General features: G+C 38.6%; 1 protein-coding gene and 1 long non-coding RNA gene across 2 annotated transcripts in view; one reads left to right on the top strand and one right to left on the bottom strand.

Moving 5' to 3' along the window:
• Positions 1–10,354, bottom strand: part of FBXL5 (F-box and leucine rich repeat protein 5) — a 76,336-nt gene extending 65,982 nt beyond the window's left edge. Inside the window, exon 1 of the mRNA XM_024741768.1 lies at positions 9,076–10,354. The gene's annotated coding sequence lies outside the window, so the exon portion shown is untranslated. The remainder of the gene's footprint in view (positions 1–9,075) is intronic.
• An 862-nt stretch (positions 10,355–11,216) lies between these two features.
• LOC112397542 (uncharacterized) lies at positions 11,217–17,955 on the top strand. Its single transcript, XR_003002818.1, has 2 exons — positions 11,217–11,385; positions 17,564–17,955. It is a non-coding gene; the product is annotated as an uncharacterized LOC112397542 (long non-coding RNA).
• Positions 17,956–18,782: the final 827 nt, after the last annotated feature.

Here is an 18,782-nt window from a genome sequence, read left to right as displayed (position 1 = left end):
ATGAGGGACCCCACCAGGCTCTTCTTGTGGTCCCCATGGCTGTGCTGAGGCCTGGAAATTCTCTCAAGGCAGTAAGCTGGAGTCATCACAGAATTCACCTTGTTTGTTTCCTCTCACTCAGGATTCATGTCCTTTATTGCCTGTTCTTCACTGACAGATGTCCAGTGTCTTTAAAAACATTGTTTCATATATTTTGTCTATTTTTTACTGCTTCCAGCCTGTCTCAAACTTTTAACCATTATATCCCAGAAAAAAAAGACTGATGCATTCAAGAAAAAAAATCTGGTTAGATTCACTGGCTTCCTAAGACTCAATCAAAAATTGAGTTATACACACTTGGTAATTAAAGACTATGAAATATTACAGCTTACTTTTCATAAACACTAAAGAATGATTATGAGACATTAAATTTATCATCCTCTTGGATGAAATAAGACTGTCCACTGAAAAGCAGAATTAGTGTAGTACTACTCACTAGTGCTTTAATAGTTAATCCAATTAAAAACAAAGGAAAGAAACAGGGTTAATCGGATACGTGAGAACTGCCCTTGTGTATCTCAGACTGGAATGAACAGACAGCATACTAATCACATTAAATAAAATGTTCCCGATTTTTATTTGTATTGTGTTTATTTGGGATTATTTCTCTATGTTGCATTTAAACATTAGTGAAATTGTATGTAATAACGTTTTTCCCTCACAAAGTAAAAGTATTATTTCATGAAACTTTTATTTTAGTCATAAACCTTCCTTTCTCCGTATCAGCTCTTTTCTATTGTATTAAAAAATGATCAAGGTAATGGCTTTAAATGATAAATTTATTTGTCATATACCTACAATCACTGTTTTTGCAAATTCCCGTCAGTTCACTAAAAAGAAAGCAGTGAGCCTGCCACTACAGTCCACTTTTACACATCAAAAGATGAAGCAACTCAAGATATTTCTGTGAAGTTTTCTAGAAGATTTTTCACATCACTGATTTCACAGCATCTGTTCAGTTAGGTAAGCTGTAGAGGAATGTAACTTCCCTCTAGTTTTCACTTCCTATATTTTGTTACATTAATTCATTTTCTTCAAATTAGTATGAACTTACAGCTAATATTTATAAGACAAGTAAAAACTAAAATGGGAAACAAAGCATAACAATACAAAAAGAAATGAAGCGGCTTCCCTGGTGGCGCAGTGGTTAAGAATCTGCCTGCCAATGCAGGGGACACAGGTTCAAGACCTGGTCTGGGAAGATCCCACATGCTGCAGAGCAACTAAGCCCGTGCACCACAACTACTGAGCCTGCGCTCTAGAGCCCATGAGCCACAACTACTGAGCCCGCGTGCCACAACTACTGAGGCCCACGTGCCTAGAGCCTGTGCTCTGTGACAAGAGAAGCCACGACAGTGAGAAGCCCACACACCACAAGGAAGAGTAGCCCCCGCCCGCCGCAAGGGGAGAAAGCCCACGCACAGCAATAAAGACCCAACACAGACAAAAATAAATAAATAAATTTAAAAATAATAATTAAAAAAGAAATGAGGGCTTCCCTGGTGGGTGGTGCAGTGGTTAAGAATCCGCCTGCCAATGCAGGGCACAAGGGTTCGAGCCCTGGTCCAAGAAGATCCCACATGCCGCGGAGCAACTAAGCCTGTGTGCCACAACTACTGAGCCTGTGCTCTAGAGCCAGTGAGGCACAACTACTGAGCCCATGCACCACAACTACTGAAGCCCACATGCCTAGAGCCCGTGCTCCGCAACAAGAGAAGCCACCGCAATGAGAAGCCTGCGCACCGCAATGAAGAGTAGCCCCCGCTCGCCGTAACTAGAGAAAGCCTGCACGTAGCAACGGAGACCCAACGCAGCCAAAAATAAATAAATAAAACAAATAAATTTATTTTTTAAAAAAAGGTATGAGGTGAACAATTCTACACACAAAAAAAAATTATTTAGGACCAAATAACTAAATACTATTGTAGCCTATAAAGATTTTCTTGCAGTCTTCCTATCCTGGATTTACCAAGCTTCAGGCTTAGGTCCTGTCTAAGGCCCCTCTGACTGTTACTTTCAAACTCAAGTCTTAGCTATCACACTGGCAATGCAAAAACAGAACCACTCAAGGGAGTGTTTTACTAGTGTGTAAACTTTACACAGTTACACATGTACTGCGTCTTACCTTCTCAGTCACAAAAAATCTAGTTGGAACAGGCAGAAATGCCATCCTGACCACCTCTGACATTTTTCTGATGCGTGAAAACCTTCAGACGAAGCCATATACAACTGAAGCAAAATTCTGAAAGGAGTATTAGGTGGAAAAAAGCCCTACTTCTATTAAGTTAGCTGGTTGGTCTTTGGCAAATATTTAACTCTCTAGGCCTTAGTTTTCCCATCTGTAAAAACAGGAAGATTAGAGATGAAAAGACTACAGAACACATTTATAATCCTTAATCATGTATATTAGGACACTTTGAAAAATATTATTGAAGACTTTCACCTCCTGATATGAATGCAATAAAATGTTTATAAGCTACCACATAAGTATTTTGCCCCACTTCCTAGAAAAAAAGTCAAGCTATAATCTAGTCAATCATCTACCATTAAATAGCAGTTTACGGGAAATACACATGATAGAACAGATTGAGTGATAGTACAAAGTTGAAATTAGCCAAATCCAGAATATGGGGAATTCAACTAGACAAATGACCCAATCTCTATAACAAATATATGTCAAGGAAAGAGAGGGGAAGAGAGCTAGTTGAATATTAAAAGAGACATAAGAAATATCAAATGAAATGTACAGATATAGTTTAGATCCCAATTCAAAGAAACAAGCATGAAAAATAATTTTTTTGAGAAAATTAGAAAAATCTGAACACTGGATATTAGATGAAGTGACAGCTAAGATTTGCTTTAAAATAATTCTGGCTGAGAGTGGGATGGGGTGTGTGAAGTGTGTTCATGTGGCCGAGGAGGGGGAAGGAAGAGAAACAAAACTGGCCAAATATTCATAAAGGTTGAAGTTAGGTGTTGGGTTCATTTTACTGTATTCTCTTTGAAAAATTTCATAACAGTAACAAAAAGTATGACCTTCAAATCTATTAACTTTATGTACATTTACCTGATGTATCATTAGGCCTTGCTGAAGAAATGGAATTCTCTGAGTAGAAAATCGTAACAAATACAAAAGAAGTAGTAATTAAAGGCCCAATATAATTACCTAACAAGTGATACATTCTATATTTATTAAGAAAAGAAACCACTGAAATCTATAAAATATACCCAACTAGCCTCAACAACTATCAACTCAGGGACCATCTTTTTCCACCTAAAACCCCATCCATAATACCCCAAAAACCCTGGTCTCATATTAGAAATGGCTCACTGGTTTGATTTTGAGTTGCCTTTGAAAAGAATTTTTTTAGTCTTTGGAGCAAAGACCATTTCCTATGCTTAAACACACCTAGCTCGGGCTTCCCTGGTGGCGCAGTGGTTGACAGTCCGCCTGCCGATGCAGGGGACACGGGTTCGTGCCCCGGTCCGGGAAGATCCCACATCCCTCAAGCGGCTGGGCCCGTGAGCCATGGCCACTGAGCCTGCGCGTCCGGAGCCTGTGCTCCGCAACGGGAGAGGCCACAACAGTGAGAGGCCCGCGTACCGCAAAAAACAGAACAAAACAAAACAAAACAAAAAAAACACACCTAGCTCTATTCTCCACATTTGAAAGGTTCAAGATCATACACATATCAATTGTTAAATAAATAAATATACATATATATATATAAAATTTAAAACAAAAGAATCCACTTACTACCATATATTAAGATTTATTATAAAACCATAGTAATTAAGACAATGTGATGCTGGTCTAGAGGTAGACAAAAATCATAATTAGAGACCAGAAAGAGAACCGCATCATAGGTAGATGTGATGTATAACAGAGCTGCCAAAGACTATTCAATAAATAGGACTAGGACAACTGTTATTAGCATGGGAAAAAAATGAAACTATATATCTACCTCAAACCAAACTTAAAAAAAAATCAATTCCAGGTACATTAAGGATTCAAATGTAAAACATTCAGAAAAAAAATGAGAGAATATATTCTTTTACTCTGGAGGTTGGGAAGAATTTCTTAAATAAGACAAAAAAGAAGACAGGTTATTAAAGGATAAATCTTAACTTTCATTAAAATTAACTCCTACCCATCAGTAATAAAAAAACAAATAACAGAACAGTGGACGAAGATATACAGGCATTTTATTGATATAGAAACAAGAAACACATGAAGATATTCAACTCTCCTTAATTATCAGGAGAATGCAATTAATATGACAATAAGATTCCACTCCTTTCCAACAGACTGGAGAAAGTAAAGTCTGACAATATCAGGTTTGGGCGAGGATGTAGAACAGGAATTCTCATACATGCCAGTAGGATTGTAAATCGGTCCAAGTACTTTAAAAAAATATTGGCGTTACTAACTGAACTGGTGCATAATCCTGCCATCTAGCAATTCTAGCTGTATTTGTTTGCTAGGGTTTTGCCGTAACAAAAATACTAGAGGCTGGGTGGCTTAGACACCAATTTATTTTCTGAGCTTTGGAGGCTAGAAGTCCAAGAATAAAGTTTGGTTTCTTCCCAGGCATTGCAGATGTCTCCTTGCAGTGTCTTCACTGGCCTTTCTTCCCTGCATGCACATGTCCAGCGTTTCTCTGTATGTCCTAATCTCCTCTTCTTATAAGGACAACAATCAGACCAGACTAGGGCACCCCCGCCGCCCCACCATCATCAAAGGTCTCATTTTAACTTAATTACCTCTTTATTAATAAAGACCCTATCTCCAAATGCAGTCACATTCTGAGATATTGGGAGGTATTAGGAGTAAGGGCTTCAACATTTGAATTTTGGGGAAACCCAATTCAGTCCATAACACCACCTCTAGGCATATTAGCCAGAGAAACTTTTGCCCATGTTTGAGAATGCTGATAAGTTTAATTCATAATAGTAAACAATATAGCAGATAACTCAAGTGTGTTGTATGTCTAATACAAGATATTATATGGTAGTGAAAAGGAATGAACTATAGCTACATGCATAAATTTGGATTACTCTTAGAAACAGTGTTAAATGGAAAAAAAACTTAGTTACAAAAGAATACATGCAAAATAACTACATTCATAATAAGGTTTAAAAAAAGCAAAAACACAGTGCATATTTTGGGGATACACCTAGGTAGCCTTATAATAAACTAAACTCTAAAGAAAAGAAAGGTAACGAATAATATAAAATTCATGATAGTGGTTTCCTCTGGGAAAGAAGAAGGGGGAATACATTAAGAAAGAGACATAAGAGACTTAAAAAGGTACCTTGATATTCTATTTCTTAATTAGGTGTTGGGTATTATGTGTTCACTTTTTTATTCTCTTGTGGTATAATAAAAAAATTATTTGATCTTTGTCCCTGGTCCCTGGTAGAGTTCCTGAAACCTCCTGAGTTTGCTGAGTGATAGAAATGTCTTTTGTCATTCCTGAGTCCCTTTCAACCACACTTGAGTTTATGCTAATGAGGTGACTCTTGGTGGGTTGGGAGACGCTAGATAGCTTCAAGATAGAAGCTGGTCACCAGAAAAACCAGCCAGGTGATTACAGAGTTGGAACTTTCAGGGCCTATCCCCCAATTTCCAGGGAGGGGAAAGGGACTAAAGATTTTCAATTAAATAGCCAATGATTTAATCAATCATGCCTACTCAATGAAATCCCATAAAAAACCTTGAAACAACCAGGCTCAAGAAGCTTCCAGGTTGGTGAACACACCAATGTGCTGAGAGGGTGGCACACCCAGGCAGGCCATGGAAGCTCTGCACTCCCTGCGTCCCATACATTGCCCCTTTATGATAAAGCTCGAGTAGGAAAAAAAAAAAAAAAGCTCGAGTAGGTAGCATAGCGCTTTCCTGAGTCCAGTCAGTCATTCTAGAGAATTATCACACCTGGGGGTGGTGGTGAGCAGTCATGGGAATCCCTGAATTCGGAGTCAGCTGGGTAGAAGTGTGGGTAGCTTTGGGATACTTTAAACTCCTGGCTGGCATCTGTTGTGGAGGCAGTCTTGTGGGTCTGAGCCCTTGACCTATGTGTCTGCTCTAACTCTACGTGTCAAATTATAGGACATCCAATTGCTGTCACAGAATTGCTGTTGGAACTACATATCTTTAAATGGTGTGTGTGTGTGTGCGCGCACACAGAAGTGCGCATGCATCATACACACTCTTTTCTCTTACTGTATATTGTATATTTAATAAGGAAAAATTCAACTACTGTGTATTTAAAGTTAAAGAAAGAAAAAAATATGAAGTAAAAAAATAGGCATGTCATATATACCTTTAACCATAGGGAATAGTCTTAAGTACTGAAAGAGCCAGAATTGCCTATATTTGGAAATTTATCTTTCAGTCTAATAAGAATGGCTTAATTAATTTTATACACAAAACATTATCAATCAGGGCATTTTCTGGCATATTTCCCAAGAACTTATTTAGAATCTGGCACCCTCAAAATTGAACTTCATTGCTATTTGCCTCAGTCCTGAGACAAAACACTGATCAAACTTATTCACAGATGGCATTATAATGACAACCATTTGATTTCCTCAAGTTCAGAATTCAAGACTTTAATAATAACTCATAAAGAAGGTACAATTCATGCAAAAAAACCCCACAGAAGCTATAATGCTAATTTCATACATACATGTACAAAATGTACATTTAATATAGTCTCAAAATAATCCTTGTCTGAAATATTTACTAAATAATAAGAATGAAATAATTTTTGAACCAAAAAAAATGGTCTTTTAACTTCCTTGCTAAGTAGAGCACATTTAAATATATTTACCTGAAACTGTTCTTAAATTTTTTAAATTAAAGCTAGCATTATCTATTAAACCAGCTTTTAATCATGATCATAGTTTATCCCACAGAAAAAGGTATTATTTATAAGGTCACTTTAATATGACATAAATATATGTGTATGTATGTATGTGTGTGTATATACTATAAATTAATTTATTTATATCATATATATATTTAGAATCCTAGCTGTTTTTCCTCTAAATTATACAAGTCCTTAAAGTTTTCAATCTGGTAAATTTTTAAATGATATACTCACTCCCTGTGAATGTTAATAAAAACTGGCAAAACTTCCGGAATACTTTCAAGAAGAAAGTAAAATAATTAAAATAACTTGAAATGTCGCTGTCTTCATCTTCCTTCTGTTTGGTTAAAGAAATAATAAACTGCTGCAAATTCTATTTCTCACTCCGCTGCAGGTTCATATTTACACACCATCATAGCATATTTAAGGCATAAACAAATGCTTTTTGAAAAAGTGTTTTATTGACAACCAGAAATACAAAACAAATCCTTCACAAGCTACATTGATAAAAGACTTTACTTCTAGCACTAACCTAAGACTCTCGGTAACATGAATAATTGTTCATTAAACTAAAATCTTCACTCTTTAAGAACTCTTAATCATCTATCCAGAAGAATAAATTGTTGAGAATAGACTTGAGTAATTATCCACCCATGTCTCCTGTTTTTGAGTTACTGCTGTCATGGAGCAAGGCAGCATAGATTTTAAAATATCACACAAGATTCTTTTGATTCTTCTCTACATCCTTGAATCTACCGAGAAACATGTATCAAAGGCACAGTTCAGTTAAGAACAACAACAGCACTGGTCTGAATTCAACACTGCCTTTTACAATCGACCCTTCCCATCACACAGCAATTTCTTTTTGACATATATGTTATCATTCTAACTCCTGTTCTCAAACTGTTCAGGATTTTACTTAGAAATTTTCTGGTCGATCAAAAAACATCCCCCCAATCACTTTCTAGTTCCTCCCAATCCACCTAAAAATAAGCAATACCTCTCATACGCTGCTGACGGGAGTGCAGAATGGACCACTCTTTAAAGGCCAACTGTCAATATTTATCACATTTACAAAAACATTTCCTCTTTAAACTAGCAATTCTCTTCAGAGAATCTAAGAGGTACCCCTGCAAATGTAAGAAAGGACATTTATTCATTAAAGCATTGTTCCTAATATCCAAAGGCTAGAAACAACACAAGTGTCTATCTGTAGGAGACTGGCTACAAATCTGAGTATATCCACAAAACGGAATATATGACAAATGAAAGAAAAAAAAAAGAATGCGTTAAGTTTAATTAAATAGTGATAAGAAGGAATATCCAGAATATACTATTAAGTGAAGAAAAAAAGTGCAGAGCATACGGAAGAATCTTTTTGAAATCCTGCAAGTAAAAAAGGTAGTAGCTTGGGACTTCCCTGGTGGCGCAGTGGTTAAGAATCTGTCTGTCAATGCAGGGGACACGGGTTCGATCTCTGATCCGGGAAGATCCCAAATGCCACGGAGCAATGAAGCCCATGCACTACACCTACTGAGCCTGCGCTCTAGAGCCTGTGAGCCACAACTACTGAGCCCTCGTGCCACAACTACTGAAGCCCAGATGCCTAGAGCCCATGCTCTGAAACAAGAGAAGCCACCGCAATGAGAAGCACGTCCATTGCAACGAAGAGTAGCCCCTGCTTGCCGCAACTAGAGAAAGCCCGCGTGCAGCAAAAAAGACCCAAGGCAGCCATAAATAAATAAATAAATAATTTTAAACAAAAAGGTAGTAGCTTGAGGTAAAGAAATGCTTTTTGATTTTGTCAAAGTCATGTAAAGTCTTAGAGTTGAAATTAAAACTATTGTATTTAACTCTTTTTCTATTTCTGAAACTAAATTATAATAAAAGGCTAGAAATACAGGTTTTCCCCCATATCTGAAAGTAGAATGTTTCTATGAAACCTTTCGTAAGCCAAAATGGTATAAAGTGAAGAAGCAATTACCATGAATTTATATGGGGAAAGTTTGAGCATTTCCAGACTCAAAAAATAACCTACCAAATCATACCAAATAACACATAAAACCTAAAATAACACTAGCATATAGTAAAAGCAGGTATGATATGATAAACACACTGCCTGGATAAAGTAGAAATAATGTCTGTACAGTATAGTTTCACTTACCAGAATCGAGAGGACAGCCAGCAACACACTGGAAGGCTGAGAGGTGGTGATGATGGCGTGTTAGGCTGAGATGTGGGAGGCTGTGGTGGGGGCGTGTGGAGATGGGGATGTAGGAGACAGAGGAAGGGGGTCACCTATTAACATCTCACCGTTGTTTGAATCCGTCAGGGCAAGCAGGTCACTAATGTCTTCACCTTCTTCTATAACTGCCTGCCTCAGCGTCAAATGTTGAGGTCCATCGTCGGCTGTGGCTGATGTGGAAGGCTTGAAATATGACAGTATGCTTGACTGCTTATCCTCATGCATTTTTCTATCATGCAGTTGTTTGTAGGCACTCAGAACATCCTCCAAACTTGCCCTAAACCTACATGCCCTTTCAAAATTAAAGTCATACCTTCTCTGCTATCATTGCAGCACTGTCAATTACAGTGAAAATCTCAGGCAAGTGCTTCATGTTGAGTTCCTGGAGGGCTTTACTTTTAGGCTGTTCACTACTGTGTTCCGTTTCAATTAGTATTCGAATAGTATCCTTTCCTCTTGCAATGGCATCAGCTCTTCATCAGTCAGTTCTTAGTCATGGGATGCCAAAACCTCTTCAACATCATCTTCAGGGTCAAACACTTAATACGAATAACCACCTCCTGTAATCATTTTCTTCAGTTCCGGGAACTTTTTGGCAGCTTCAGTAACAGCAGAAGCACTCTCTCCAGTAACTTTTAAGGTAAGAACCTGCCCTCACCAATCAAACCATCCATGACTATCTTCAAATTCTACTGTTGCAACACTTTCATCACCATGGTCCAAGTGCTTTCTGTTTCAGCTTATTAGAAAGACTGACCGATTTCTCCTTAAGTATAAGATAACGTAAACACCTCGCTTTGTACACCAATCAGTCCGCTCAAGCAATAGACTTTCCAGTTTACCCACTGCTGGATGCCAACTGAGACCACTTTGCTACTAACAGAAGCAATAGTAACTTGGGCAGCTTTCAAGATTCTTTCTCTCTGCCTGGAAATAGTGGACCCAAGCAAGTTCAACTCACACACAATGCCCAGTTCGTTCACCCCAATCAAAACACTTAAAATTACATCTGGTTTTATGTTAACCTTTTCTGATACTTTAGGACACTTGCTGACGAATGCACAGAATAAACTGAGATGCAGCACAGATGCTCACAGACACAGTTCCAAGCTATGGGGGCTAGATGCTGAGATGCTGAGTGTATTTCCAGGGAAGGAGCCTGGCTGTGCCACTCAGGCTGCTGGGTCTGCGCGCTGCCTCGGTAAAGGCTCCCTGCAAAAAAAAAAAAAACGCTGAAGGCTAAGCATACCAAGTACTATCGCTTTTCGCCGTTTTTTTGTAAAAGTGAAAACCCTCCAGATTTCCTTCAGTTATGAAAACACGGACTAATACAATACAGGTCTTTTCTAAAAGCGAAGTGGCCTAAATTGAATTTTTGAAAAGTGGGGGACACCCGGATATTAACCTGAAAAATAGTTCGGAACAAAAATGAACTTCTTTGCACTGACTTACTTTGTTCCTAAGAAACGTGTTTTGTTAAAATCATTACAGGGCAGGAATACAAATATATATATTTAATATATATTTTATATCTATTAAATGAAATGCACATTTATGTTAAAAATCGGTGAACTTCTAACTTAGAGACACAAGTCTACTATGATTATAAAGAACAATATGGTTCTCTAAATAAGTAAACAAGGTAAATGATAGTAGAATTGAAAAAAATCTCTGTAATTCCCTTACAAAGACTGACAAATTAACGTGCTCACTGGTGCACCAGCGGGGCGGCGAGGGGTGGCGGGGATCGCCGAGCCGTAGGTGCGGCTCAGCGCCACCACCAGCTTCGCCCGGTTCTGATGCGGCTGCTGCGCCAGCTGGAAGGCCTCCTTAATCGGCAGCAGTCTCTTGACCCCCATGGCGCCAGAGCCCGGCCGGTAAGAATCTGTCGGCTCTCAGCCGTATCTGGCTCGACTGACCACGGCCAGATTTTCTGCAGACAAAATTCAGACTTCGGTCAGCCGGCCGCGGACAGCCGAGGGCGTGGTTACCGCCAGAAAGCTCAAATAACTCCCGCGGGCAAAGGCAATACCGCGAGACGAACGCGAGGGCAGGGGCGACTCTTAGCTCCGCGCATGCGCAGAGGGCCGAGCCAGCCGTTTTCCGGCTGGAAGTGTGATTTCTGTGAGTGTTGAGGTTAGATTGGAAGTGGTGTTGTGTAGAGAATGGGGGGCGAGGCGCCCCGCAGGTCGGCAGGCGAGGCGCGAGGCTCGCGGCGCTCGGCTGGAGGTGAGAAGGAAGAAAGGCAACCTCTGGTGGGAGCGGTCCGGAGTCCGCTAAAGGGAGACATTCCGGGGTTCGTTGGCGGGAGGCACGTTTTGCTTTTGCTCAGGGGGCGAATGGACATCTACCGGGGGAAGGGGTCAGCGATCCGAGATCCGAGGGAAGATGTTCTCGGGTCACATGAAGGGGTCAGGCTGAGGTTCTTAGGCCTAGTTAGGTCCCTAGAGAACTGGGAGTCTCCTGGGAAGAGGGTTACATTCTAACCTACTTAAAGCTCGTACCTGCAAGTTCCTACTCTTGAGGCCTAAGTATTACTGATGTGTGCACAATGGCAATACAGGAAACAAAGGATGATATCAGAGACGGAAAGAAGGTAATTTTAAGTTACTGACTATGGGACAGGTTTGCAATGCCTTCAGGAAGGAATCAAGCTTTAAACATCCCTTTTAAAAATAGAATATCTTTAGACAGACAAAAAGTTGAAATAAAACTATAACTAATACATATGTACTTGACACCCAACTGGAAAAATAGTTATTATATAACTGAAGTCCTTTGTCTGCTCCACCCAGTCCCGTTATGTTCCCTCTTGACCAAGGTAACCACCCTTTTAATTTTGGATTACATGTAGTGCTGTTTTGCATAGTTTTAACAAGCAGAAATGTGTATATCCTTTGGCAGCTTTCTTTAACTTAATATAAGATTTGTCAGTGTTATGTAACTCTAGTTCATTCCTTGTAACAGCTGAACAGGTGTTCCCTTATATGAATATATCACTATCCATTTTCTTGCTTTGTATCCCCAGGACCTGGCACATCGTATATACTTACATCTTAGTTGATTGGATGAATGCTGTAGCATTTGAGCTAAATCATGAAGAATGAATAGGATTTCAAATGACTTAAGGCAAGGGGAATACCAGCCAGAGCGAAAGCAGAAGCATGAAAGTGCATGAGGTATTTCAAGAACTCCCACAGTCTTAGAGCTTCAAGTGTAGAATAGTATGGAGATATGGGATGAAGGAGAAACCTAGAGAGTTAAGATGAGGCTTTAAGAGGTAAAAATTCATGGCAGGGAATTAAAGACCACACCTATCAAGCATCATAGCAATAATGGTCATTGCATGTAAGGCATGTAAGGCAATCATGCAGACCTGCTTAAAATCCTAACACATTTTCCTAGTCCATTCGTAGCACCACTTTTGTAAACAGCTATTTCATACCTTATTCTGTCAAACTTGCAGCATTTTCTGCTTCTGACTCCCATTTAGCTGTTACCTTGCATCCTCTTTCAGTTAGAAAAGGACTTCCCCATGCTTTCATCCCCACATCTATCAGGTCTATACCCTAATATATTATGTCTGCTATTACTGTAGGTGAATTGTCTGCTTGAGGAGAGAGAGTAAGCCCTTTAAGAATACTTTTTGGATATAACAGTCTGAAGCATAGCCGATTATGAACTCCCACAGAGAACTGGATTGAAATGAGAATAGTAAAAATATAAAAGAACAGAATGATTTAAAGACAGTTGTTTTTGTCTAAAAGAATAATTACTTATTGTAATATAAATGAGATATTAGTTTTTTTTTAATGTGTTTCTTATTTTCAGGTGGATTTAAGTGTTAGGCTTTATAAGATAAACCTGAATATAGTTTACATTTATGTTTTTATAAGACCATTGTTTCTAGTATCTAACATTATAAGCAGTTTATTTTGAAATAGAATATCGTTGATCCAATTTTAAAGAATAGGTCATACTAACCTTTGTCTTACATATTACCAAATTGTTCAAATATAGTTTGGTAACTTATTTTTCATTGATTAATAAAAACAATGTACATGGTACAGTTTGCTACAGGTGTCATTCTCTCATTTAATCTTTCAAATACATTTACTGAGTACCTACCATTACAACAAACACTGTTCTAGGAACAGGTCATTATTATTGCACCTTGGTATATAAGAAACTTTCAGCTACAAGTATTTGGTCACCTTAATTGAAATTCTCTCCTAAAGAATGGCTAAGATAGATGCACACCCAATTAAAGAGCATTATTGCTCTGAAATGTGGTTATATATCCACAACAGTCAGCCTCAACACACACATCTGAAGCATCAGTGCACACATCTATAGATTTTTGAAGTTTTGGCCAGAAAGGACCTGTCCCAGCAGAACCCATCTGGCTTATGGACTCACACATGTAGTTATTCATGTTAATGTATGTATATGCTCTGATTTACATTGAGTTCTAATTGAGAATATCTCTGTTTAAAGTTCCAAAACTTACGGTTAGACCAAAACCCTCAGGTTTGAACCTGTCCCTCCAAATTCCTGTGACTTGCCATTAAGGCACCTTTCAGAGACATAGATAAAGAAGAGAGAGGGCAAACAAAAGACTTTGGAGAACGTTTTAACACTGTTTTTCTTTATAAGGTAAATGTCTATAAAATATCTGGGGAGAGGTGGCATACAGGATAAAATTGTAGTGGTTTGAAATTCATGTGGAGAGAAGGAACATTAAAAACAAGTGAGCATCCTTCAGTGTGACAGGAAGAATCAATAAATGTTCTATTTCAGCTGTTAAGGGCAGTTATGTCTCTGAATCAGATTGCTTCAAGGCTGTTGTGAATTGCTCTCCAGCTCTTTTTATTCATCAAAGAGATTTAGATGCAGTTGCTTTTTCAGCAGTTTAGTTCTGATTTAATATATTGATGCTGTCCACCATGCTGTGACATCCAATAGGCGTCTGCCATAAACTCTTTAGTCCTACTACCTACCTTGGCAGACAGGACATAAGACCTCCAAAGAAAAGCTTTGCCTGTTTCTCAGACCAGGCCCTGAATTCCCCCATAGGTACTCTTTTTTAAGTATAATCAGGTACCATATACATTAGATCTCTAGCAACTTGTCCTAGTTAAAGCATTCATAATATAATAACTAATCAAGTTGATATTTCCAAGCCCCTCCTAAGGCAACCAGCACCTAAAAATGCCACCATCCTAATAAACCCTGACCTTTGCCCCTATTTGTAGATCTTCCTGTTGACACTAATGCTTTATATTACTAAACACGGAAAACTATGCCAAGAGACTGCTAGCCTAGAGGCAAGGTTATATATTTTGATCTCTTGCATATTACAACTTAACCCTACTCCCTATAGCAAAGTTTTCTCAGATGACTCCTGCTGCCACCTTCCTGGCACATTCCTGAAGCTGCATTCCAACAACGTTGTTCTAGAATGCCGTTTAAAGCTTTTAGTCTCATATAAAATATCTGCTCCTAAATTCAAGATTTAGTATTTGTCCAATGCCAAACTGACCAAATAGTCTTATTTTGACAGCTCCCCACGTCACTTTTCTCACTGAATTATACTAAATTGTGTAACCCATCTCACCAGCCACCTTTACCCCTCAGTTCTGACTTGGTTCTATTTATTGGCAGTTCATATCAGAGACATCAACAGAATAACTCAGTACCAGAGTAGGCCATCACAGCTCAGGAAATCCTAGAGCAGTCCCTTTGGCATTATTTGAAGTCTGTCAGTGTGTGTGAATTACGTTAACAAAAGCTGGCACCTTTGCAAAAAAAAAAAAAGTTGAGCAACATCTATGCTTTATCTATAAAGCATAATCTGTGCCCACAATATTGACAAGCTCCAGCAACAAAAGGATACACAACCTTTGCCGGGATCCTCTTTAAAAATGTACTTGTACATACGATGCAGCAGTCAGGTTCCTTAGTATCTACCCAAAGGAGTTGAAAACTTTTGTCCACACAAAAACCTACAACCAATGTTTATAGCAGCTTTATTCATAGTTGCCAAAATTTGGAAGCAACTAACATGTTTTTCAGTAGGTGAATGGATAAATAAACTGCTATAGCCAGACAATGAAGTATTTTTCAGTGCTAAAAAGAAATAAGCTATCAAGTCATGAAAATACATGGAGGAACCTTAAATGCATATTACCAAGTGAAAGAAGCCAATCTGAAAAGTCTATATACATATAATTCCAACGGTATGGCACTCTGGAAAAGGCAAGACTGTGGAGCTGAGCTGGTAAAAAAAAAATTCGGTGACTATTAGAGATTGGTGGCAGTGGGAGTGGGGATAGGAAAGAAGGGAGACAGAGGCACAGGATTTTTAGGGCAGTGAAAATGCTCTGTATGAAACCGTAACGATGGATACATGTCATTATACATTTGTCAAAATTCATAGAGTGTACAACACGAAGAGTGAACCTTATGTAAAGGGTGGACTTCGGGTGATTATGATGTGACACTGTAGGTCTATCAGCTGTAACAAGTACCACCCCGGTGGGGGATGTTGGTGATGGCGAAGACTGTGCATGGGTGGGGGCAGGAAATATATGGGAAATCCCTACCTTTTGCTCAGTTTTGCTGTGAACCTAAAGTTGCTCTTAAAAAAAATTAAGCTTATTAAAATTTTAAAAAGTGCAGTATACATGACATACTGTAAGTCCCCTTCAAGTTTACTGTTAAAAATAAGTAATGAAGTCTCAGGGAAGAATCTCACTAAGGCCTTCTCCATCTGGCAACATCTTTCTTGTTTCAAGGTCACCATCCACTCTGATGCCTCTTTCAAAGCTGGCTTTATTAAAAGATTAGGCCACCACATAAATACAGTGGTGACAGGCTGATGAAAATCGATGGCATTCAGATAATTTGTAGCACATTTTGAGTGCTGCCTGGTATTCCTGAAACCTATACCTTACTTGTGTACTGTATTGTGTACTGTATTGTATACTGTATTGTGTACCGTTTCACTCACAGCTGAAGGATGGGTGATAGCTAGAATGACAAATTTTTAGTGTGTCCCCAAAACTGAAGGATTCCAATCTTCCTCTCAAGTGATTGGGGGAATCCATTCACCAGGCAAGTAAGTAATAAAAGTTATCTCGAGATACGGGTGTTTCAGCTTTAACACTATGACTTGGAAGAACTCATGGAATGCAAAATTTATGGTAAAATATAACAGACATTATGTGGAAAATAGGATTAGGGCCAAACTATGCAACTTTGTAACTTTGTAACCAGAACCAAGATGAAGTAAAAATGATATACCTATGATTTGTTTTAATCAGGTATGATAAGGCAAACAGACACAGAAATGGCTGTCATGAAGTAGGTAGTTTTTATACAGATCCCTAGAAAAAGGAGATAGGGCATGCCGCGCCATGCCATACAGGGCGGCCACATGGGAAGCACCAGGATTGGGCAGGAGGGAGAGGGGGTGGAAGGGGAAATGTGGAAAAGCCCGTACTGTGGTTTTCTCAGGAAGGAATTGGTCAAGCAGGGTAAGCAGGTTTCAGATTGGCTTTCTTAACAGTTTCACCAGGATTCAGGGCATGGGGGCTGTCCATAGTTCATGGTTACCAGGCCCTGGGGTAGTTAGGGCAGGGGAGTACCTGGAGAATAAGAACCTGATTTGGGAGGGTGGGAAAGTATGGGTAGGGCTGGCTCTGGACTGGTTCGTTTGCATATGAAAGTTGTGTTCCTGGGTTGAGCTATCAGTCAAGTTGTTTGCTGTCTCTAGGAATTACCCAACCCTGGGAGGATTAGTTCCCTCTATGATTAGTGAGAACCCCCATGCCGGAGCATCAAGAATTACAGAAAATAAAAAAATCTAGTTAATGCAAACAATCCTGATAAAACTATTAACACTGTTAAAATGTTGAATTTCTAATAAACACTACAGTAAATGTAAGACTTTACCCTTCCTCCCCCACCCCCCAAAGTGGCATTACTTGATGGAGAGGTTTGTAAGGAAGTGCTGTATTACGCTGATAAGACCCAAATATCCTAAGTTCAAAGAGAGCAGTGCGGGAAGTACTTACAAGAGGGGCATGGCCAAACTGAGCTAAGAGGAAATATATATAGTGAATGAGCTGTGCTCCTCCATGGTTTCCTGTGTTTAGCTTTGTCAATGTACTTTGCATCTCCTGATGCGACTCCCAGGTCTTACATCATTTTTTCTATCTCCCAATCTTGGCTGAGGTGGTTTGCCTTACAGAAAAAGGCCTAAGCCTATATAACATTGTGTTGAGAGCTACCAGCTTTTTGCTTCAGCACCCATGACCTTGGATTCTGTAAAGGTCCCTATAGCTGGCAACACTATTTCTCTGTATTGTAATGCTTAATGTCATATCTCTGGTCTTATTCCCAGGTCAAGGATGCATTCCAAGACAGTTCTAAAAATATGTCACCAGCTCCAACCTTATAGTTGACCTAGCCATGGAAAACCTCATTGGAACCTCGAGATCAGACAATACTGGCACTCTTAAAAACCTTCCCATCAAAAAGTATCAGGAATGAAAATCAGGAATGATATATACCTACCACTTCAAGAAAGTTTCTGTATCAGCCAACAGTTTAGCAGATCAGCTAGTTTCTTTGGTCATCAAGCAGACATAGTCAAGCCACTAACACAAAAGAGGAAAACGTCTCTATATCAGTGTTTTTCACATTATGCATGTGACCCATTTAGTAGGTCATGAAATCAATTTTGTGAGTCATGACAAACATTTTTAAAAACAAAATAAAATATAAAATATCAGAGTGGTTTGCATGAATCCTTTGCCAGAATTATACACCTTGCAAGGAATTCTAAGGTCATAAGTTTCAATATGTGGAAAGATATTTGATGGAGGGGATATGATGAATAGAATGTACATTGATTGCCTAAGAAATGGTTTTTCAATCATTTTCCAATGATGTCTTATTTGGTTTTCATAATAACAAGGTTGATCTGCAGTCTAGTTGTATATTACCATGACTTGCAACTGTATATAAAGTCTGAGATGTTCCACTGAGATTCATTTGCAAACTGCAATGTTGGAAAGATGTTATCTAGGCTGTAAAAAAAAAATATATATATATACACATATATATATACATATATATATATACACATATATATAAGTGGCAATTATAATATTTTATTCAAAATTGCTTTTAAAATGGATCATTTCTTTTTTAAAAGAAAGAGGAATAATGAAGCAAAATATGCAGAAGCATGTTCAAGTTCTACTGCTGGATCTGGAAGTATGAATAGTGACAATATTGATAAAACTATTGACTCTAATCTGCAAACATCAACTTCATTTGAGCCATGTTTCAAAAAGGAAAAAGTAACTGCAAGGCATTATAATGAAGATTATTTAAAATAAGGTTTTATCAAATGTGAAAACCCCTTTGAAAATGACAGACCTCAGTGTCTTATTTGTAATAATATTCTTGCAAATGGAAGCTTAAAACCTTCAAAATTAAAAAGGCACTTAGAAACACAGCATGCTGAACTTATTGATAAGCCTCTTGAATATTTTCAAAGAAAGAAAATAGATGTAAAGTCATCAGCACAATTTCTTAGCTGCTCTACTACTGTT

This window comes from Neophocaena asiaeorientalis, unplaced genomic scaffold (genome assembly GCF_003031525.2).
Source record: "Neophocaena asiaeorientalis asiaeorientalis breed wild unplaced genomic scaffold, Neophocaena_asiaeorientalis_V1.1 scaffold218, whole genome shotgun sequence".
NCBI lineage: Eukaryota > Metazoa > Chordata > Mammalia > Artiodactyla > Phocoenidae > Neophocaena > Neophocaena asiaeorientalis.
This window is presented reverse-complemented; position numbering and strand designations above follow the sequence as displayed.